Here is a 7,112-nt window from a genome sequence, read left to right on the forward strand (position 1 = left end):
TCGGTCTCCCTGATTGATGTCAGCGGCCTAAACCTGTCACTTACAAGTAATCTGATAAAAAAAAAATTAAAAAAAATGTAAATGTACATGTTCCAGTTTTGCCCTCATAGCTTCCTCAAAAAATGCATGAACCATGCATGTGAGGCTTTGTTGGAACCGGGGGATGTTGGTGAACAAAATGTGGTGTTTTCTTCCAGTGTTACACATATGCTGTGCAAGAAAACGCAATAAAATAATTTCCCTGTGAAGTTTGGCAGACTTCAGTGAAGAAATGGCTGGCTGAAAACTGTCAAAACTACCCTAGTTGAACACCTTGACTTGTCTACTGTTCATAAATATATACTTTTATGGGGTAATTTACAGTGGGGGGCTTCCAAAATGTCCCAAATGGGATATGGGCCCAGGAAACCAATTTCTGAAAATTCCAAATTTGAAAACTAAAATGTGCATGTTCCAGTTTTGCCCTCATAGCTTCCTCAAAAAATGCATGAACCATGCAACACAATTTGGTGTTTTTTTCTGCAGTTGCACATATTCTATACAAAATATAATATAAAATCTAAAGCAACATTGCAACAAATGCAAAAAAAAACAAAAACATATAAAAATACCTCAAAATTTGGCAGCAATTGGCGATAAAATCCCTGTTTGAAAAGTGTCAAAATGACCCTAGTTGTACACCTTGACTTATCTACTGTTCATAAACATATAATTTTGGGGGGATAATCAGTATCTGTGACAACTATTGAAGTTATTAGACTACCATGCCAAATTTGAAAAAAATTACATTTCAAAAATGTGATGCATGCCTTGCAATATTTGCCCTATACTGGTCAAAATAGATAAAAATCCTGGCCATATTGGGTGGTTTCCAAATCAGGACAACTTAATAAATATATATGGGGTAATTTTTTCCCATTGGTTCAATGTGTGTACAATTTGTATGTATACAAAACTGTAAAAAAATGCGTTTTTTTCATTTTTTCCCCACTTTTTCCAGTTTATTTCAAACAAAACAATGTACTACCCAGCTTAATATGGTTTCAAATAAAAGCCCTACCTGTGCTGAAAAAAACAATATATGATTTGTGTGGGTGCACCAATTGAGAAGAGAGAAATTACAGTTGAAGAAAGACATGGCAAAAACACAGAAACGGCTCCGGTCCTTTAGCGACACGTTAGTATCAAAATCCCGGTCCTGAAGGGGTTAAGTGACTTTGAACATGGCATAGTTGTTGGTGCTGTACGGGCTGGTCTGAGTATAATCTACTGGGAATTGCACGTACAACCATCTCTAGGGTGTGCATAGAATGGTCCGAAAAAGAGGAAATAAACAGTGAGCGGCATTTGTGTGAACGAAAATGCCTTGTTGATGTCAGAGGTCAGAGGAGAATAGGCAGACTGGATTGAGATGACAGAAAGGCAACAGTAACCCAAATAACCACTCATTACAACCAAGGTATGCAGAATACCATCTCTGAACGCACAACACGTCAAACCTACAGCAGGAGAAGACCACACCGAGTGCCACTCCGCTAAGCACAGGAAACTGAGGCTACAATTTGCACAAGCTCACCAAAACTGGACAATGGAAGAGTGGAAGAACATTGCCTGGTCTGATGAGACTTGATTCCAGCTGCAACATTCAGGTGGCAGGGTCAGACTCTGGCATAAACATGAAAGCATGGATCCATCCTGCTTTGTATCAATGGTTCAGGCTGGTGGTGGTGGTGTAAAGTGTGGGGGGGACATTTTCTTGGCACACTTTGGGTTCCTAACTACCAATTGAGCATTGTTTAAAGCAACAGCCTACCTGAGTATTGTTGCTGACCATGTCCATCCCTTTATGACCACAGTGTACCCATCTTCCAGCAGGATAATGCACCATGTCACAAAGCTCACATCATCTGAAGCTGGTTTCTTGAACATGACAATGAATGAATTTTTTTTCTGGAAACTAGGCAAGCACCCATATTTATTCTAGCATGCCTCATGCCACTGTTTAAACACCAACATCTTCCAAAGGTGGTAAAAAAAATATGCTTTTTTTAACATACAATTTATAATTTAGTCATATATTTTCTTTGGTGGATACGCTTGATGCAGTCAATCAGTGGCAAAAAAAGTCCTCCCATTGAAATTAGAGTGCTTTCAACACATGCACATAGGGGTATAAGTAACATTTGCTAAGCCAGTGCTGGAGCTGACCGGACTTAAATATATTATTTGGCGAAAGCAGTTTTCAGCGGAACACATGCTCACAAAATAGCATGTGGGGGGAGGGGTGACAAGGTGCAAATGCACAATGCAGAATCCCTCTATGTATTTTCAAAAGGGATATCACATAAATGTAAAGGGACCTCTCTGTTATGATACACACACGTTTTGTTATTTGAATACGGGCTTAAACTGCAGTTGCTCAGCTTTAATTACAGTTCTTTAATATGTAGCCCTCTCTTTTTCAATGGACCAAAAGTAATTGGACAATTGACTCAAAAGCTGTTTCATGGACAGATGTGTGCTATTCCTTTATTTCTTCATCAATTAAGCAAATGTCTGGAGTTGATTTGAGGTGTGGCATTCCAACAGCCTACAAGGTGTGGTCAAAGGAGCTCTTAATTTAAGCAAAACAGGCCCTCCTTAGGCTGCAAAAAAGAAAACATGCATCAAAGAGATAGCCGCAACATTAGGAGTGGCCATATCAAACGTTTGGTAGATTCTGAGAAGAAAAAGAACTCACTGGTGAGCTCTGCAACACAAAAACAGTGGTGGATAATTGTAGGATCTTTTCCATGGTAAAGAAAAAAACCCACAACATCCAGCCAAGTCAAGAACCCTCTCCACGAGGTAAGCATATTATTATCAAGTCTACCATAAAGAGAAGACTTCATGAGCACACATACAGAGGGTTCACCACAAGGTGCAAACCATTCATAACCATCAAGAATAGAAAGACCAGATAAGACTTTGCCAAAAAACATCTAAAAAGCCAGCCCAGTCTGGAACAGCATTCTTTGGACAGATTAAACTAGGATCAAGATCCGAAGCATACCATATCATCTGTAAAACACGGTGTAGGCAGTGCATGGCTTCCAATGGCACTGGGTCACTAGTGTTTATTAATTATGTGACAGAAGCAGCCGGATGAACTCATAATTTTATTGGGCTATATTGTCTGCTCAGATGGCAGCGTCCTTTAAAAAAAAAAAAAAAAAAAAAAAGACAAGCTTCCAAGAGGAATGCAGACAGGTACTGCATTCAACCATGTAAATCAATGGAGCCCAGTTCTCACAGAAAAATATTTGGTAACCATAATGGGAACCATCCAGTTCCAACAAAATTTAAAAAGGGTAAATGGTTTTAAGGAACCGTTGCAGCAAACATGGGATTGGCTGACACAAGAAAAAGTGCTCAAGCAATTAAATACTGTTAAGGTAGACAAGGCCCCTGGACCGAATGGCCCAACCATTATTACTAATCTTTAGGGATTCTTTCAGCTCGGCATAGTTCCATTAGATTGGCGCAAGGCAGAGTGTTGTGCCCATATTTAACTCCTTCGTGACAAAGGCTGATTTTACTTTTTGTACCCTTCGTGACAATGGTCGTTTTAACATTTCTGCGCTGCTCGTGTTTAGCTGTAATTTTCTTCTTTCCCGTTTACTGAACCCACACAAGTTATATATTGTTTTTTTCAGGACAAGAAGTGGCTTTCTTTAGATGACATTGTTTTGATTGTATTATATTATTTACTGTTAAAAAAAAGTATAAAATATGGTGAAAAATTTAGAAAAAAATGACTTTTTCTAACTTTTAGTTGAAAAATCTTTTACTCATCTATAAAAGGTAATGAAAAAACCTGCTAAATAGATTCTACTATTTGTCCTGAGTTTAGAAATACCCAATGTTTTTATGTTTTTTTGCTTTTTTTCTACACGTTATGGGGCAATAAGTAAAGGTAGCGTTTTGCTATTTCAAAGCCATTTTTTCCAAATCTGGTAATTCTTCCCCCCATGTGCCATTTCGGGTATCTTTGAAGCTGGCCAATCCAATTTACCCCATCAAATCATATATTTTTGAAAACTAGACACCCCAGGGTATTTCAAATGCTAGTATTTTAACTCTTTCCATGCACCATATCTACCACCAGTTTTTGTCAAACTTTGTGGTAGTCATTTTTTTGCATTTGTTTTGTCACACACATTTTACTTCAGGTATGAATTAAAAGGTTCTGGTATATGTCACTATCATAAAACACCCCAATATGTGTTCAGCAACATCTCCTGAGTACAGCAATACCTCACATGAATGATTTTGTCTGGCTGTTTGGGGGCAAAAGGGCCACATTTGGGGCATGCGCATTTTTCAATGTTGAACTTTGGCATTTGTGGGAAATTATTTTTACATTTTACTGTTTTTTTTTAACTATTTTTTTCTAATTATTATTAATGTTATTTTATTTTTTAATTTATTTTTACTAATCACACTGTGATTAGAAAGCTGGGCTCCATTGACTTGCCTGGTTGAATGCAGTACCTGTATTCAACCTGCAAGTGGAGCCAGAGTTCTCTAGAGGGTCTGGAGACCATCCAGCGAACTTTTGCATCTTTATTATTTTTTTTCCCGGGCCGCTGCCATCTTGCGGATGGCGAAGATTACTTGCAGCTGCGGCTGTGACCGCTCTCCGGAGCTCTCTCTTTGCCAGATTATCTAGTCATGTGGTGGACATTTCCCAGCAATGCTTGTAGTAAAGGAATTACCGTATTTGTTTGATTATAAGCCGAGGTTTTTCAGAGCAAATGCTCTGAAAAATACCCCTCGTCTTATAATCAGGGTTGTCTTATAATCAGACCTCAGGGGACCTGGATCAGCCTGTCTCCTGTCTGGTGCTTCTGACTCCCTGGTGTGTAGTCGGGGCAGCGGGTAGACGTCTATGCGATTGTGTAGGCAACTTCCGCTGCAGCCGGAAGGAGGTGCAGTTATCAGCGGGGGTTGTCTGCGTCCACTGCGCAGACCTTCCCTGGCTGTCAGAGAGGAGAGTTCCCCGCACCGGAATTCTCTCTGACAGCCGGAGGGGGTATGCGCGATGGAGGCAGACTGTCATAAAAAATAGAGACTACTAATCTGGCAACGTGGGCCACATGAGGCATGGAATGGGTTCGCAAAGAGGGGGGCCTGAGCCTTGGAACATAGCATAGTTCTTGTAAGTTCCAACTATGGGCTGTACCCATATCAACAGCAGCTCTCCAAGATGAACAGCTTCTAACAGATTAGTAAGGTAAGTTGTTAAATCAGATTCATAACTTCAGGATAAGGATTGGATTTAAGGGTTGGGTGTATGCAGCTATCATCCTGTCTTGCTGTCAACCCTCCTCTTTTATTCCATGAGGGAGGGTTGGCAGATGAAGCATGGCGTAGGGGAAATGTCCCAGTCCCCATCTCATGAACCAGTGGTCAAGGGACTCAATGAGGAAAGCTGACCTAGTAAAACTTGACTCTAGTCTGTAAGTACGAAGAGACATGAGAGGTGTATGACAACTGGGGTGCCGCCAGTGAAAATATCTGTCCTGTCGGATGACAGGTTAAGTTTACGTTAAGCTGCAAACCTCAGGGCAGCCAAAGGGTGTCTGGAGGGATGCCTTTAGGACAAAGGTGTAGTGCTTTTTCTCCACAGATGATTTTATGGATTTTTAACCCCCTCCCCACAATAGGCATAGGATCAGGAGCTGTTCAAAAGTATGTTTGAATACTCCCCTCACTCAAAAGGTTATAATTAAAAGGAAATAGCCAATGGCTAATGAATTCAAGACAGCAATAGAAAAACAGATCTGGGAATAAGATAAAGTATCAGAACTCATGTTTCTTAAAACATATGCTTTTTTATTTAACTTATACCTTAAGTGATTCTATTATGAATCGTAGTTACATACACATAGTATCTAAAGTATTTGTCACAGTAAAGCAAAAATGATATTCTAATACATTTTTCTTCTGATAATTATTCCATCCAATGTTGCATACATTCTCAATCTTTTTTAAGACTCATCTATTTGTATGGGTTTTCTTTTTTTTTTATTACAAAAATATACAGTCTGCAACAGTAAGATGCATTAAAAAAATACCACAAAGACAGTCAGAACTTTCACTTCGACAAAATATAAATATTTATTTTAGCTTCTGGTCATTTTTATTTTATCAGTGGAATAATCACATTTTAAATATCCCTTCTGTCTTCCACTGTGTCAATATCCATACATTGAGGGACTTGCCACACTAGGGTAGCCAATGCTATTGCCTTTAGCCTGTAATATGGCAGGTCTTGCTACAAGATACTCTTCTGTAGCCTATAGGTGCTTCACCCAGAGTTCAGTGGAGCGTTCACAGAGTAGGCTGGAGCAGTGGCTTCATGTGGGGGTGTGGGTAGACACATGAGACGTGCCCTACCTTTCATTAGCTTGGAGAGGGAGTGGCATGACTAACCACCATGGCCAGAGAAAGAGGAAAAAGAGACCCAGAGGCTGGAGAGTTCCCAGGTATGGCTATAAGCCACGCAAGGCCATATATGCTAACTGCGGAGATCTAAGTGCAAGGTGAAAGAGACAAACCTGGACACCCAAAGTGATAATCTGTCTAGCACCCTCTAGAGGAAAGGATCACTATACTTGGTGATCATTCACCATGGTGGGCCACTGCTAAATGGGCCTGTTGCAGCATCTTCCATAGCATGTACCCAGTACTACAAAACCCTTAAAGAGGCAGAATGATGTGATAAATGTCATATTCTTGTGCTCAACCATTATAATTGTGGAGGCAAGTCTGAAGGGAAGCCTTGAGCAGCACCGAGGATTAATAAATTGCGGGAGCTAGCCATGTCCTTTTTTCCTTCAGCTCATATGCTGTGGGAAGGAGGGAGATTTAAAAACCTAACCCCTGTACTTCTTAAGTACCACAAGAAGGGGGTGATGAGGTCTATCCAATTTGGGAAGAAAATCAATGAAAATCACTATCCACCTCCTTGGCACCCAGTAAAAAATACTTTTACTCCAACTACTTTAATGGCACTCATTAATGTCATCTTTTTGGCATTCAGCCATTAACAAATCAAACGTGCAGTC

At 40.0% G+C, this 7,112-nt stretch overlaps 1 long non-coding RNA gene across 1 annotated transcript; it reads left to right on the plus strand.

The window, feature by feature from the left end:
• The first annotated feature begins 77 nt into the window (after positions 1-77).
• Positions 78-797, plus strand: LOC128489748 (uncharacterized). The gene is made up of 2 exons (XR_008353908.1): positions 78-180; positions 526-797. It is a non-coding gene; the product is annotated as an uncharacterized LOC128489748 (long non-coding RNA).
• The last annotated feature ends 6,315 nt before the right edge of the window (positions 798-7,112 follow it).

This window comes from Spea bombifrons, chromosome 1 (genome assembly GCF_027358695.1).
Source record: "Spea bombifrons isolate aSpeBom1 chromosome 1, aSpeBom1.2.pri, whole genome shotgun sequence".
NCBI classification, from domain to species: Eukaryota; Metazoa; Chordata; class Amphibia; order Anura; family Pelobatidae; genus Spea; species Spea bombifrons.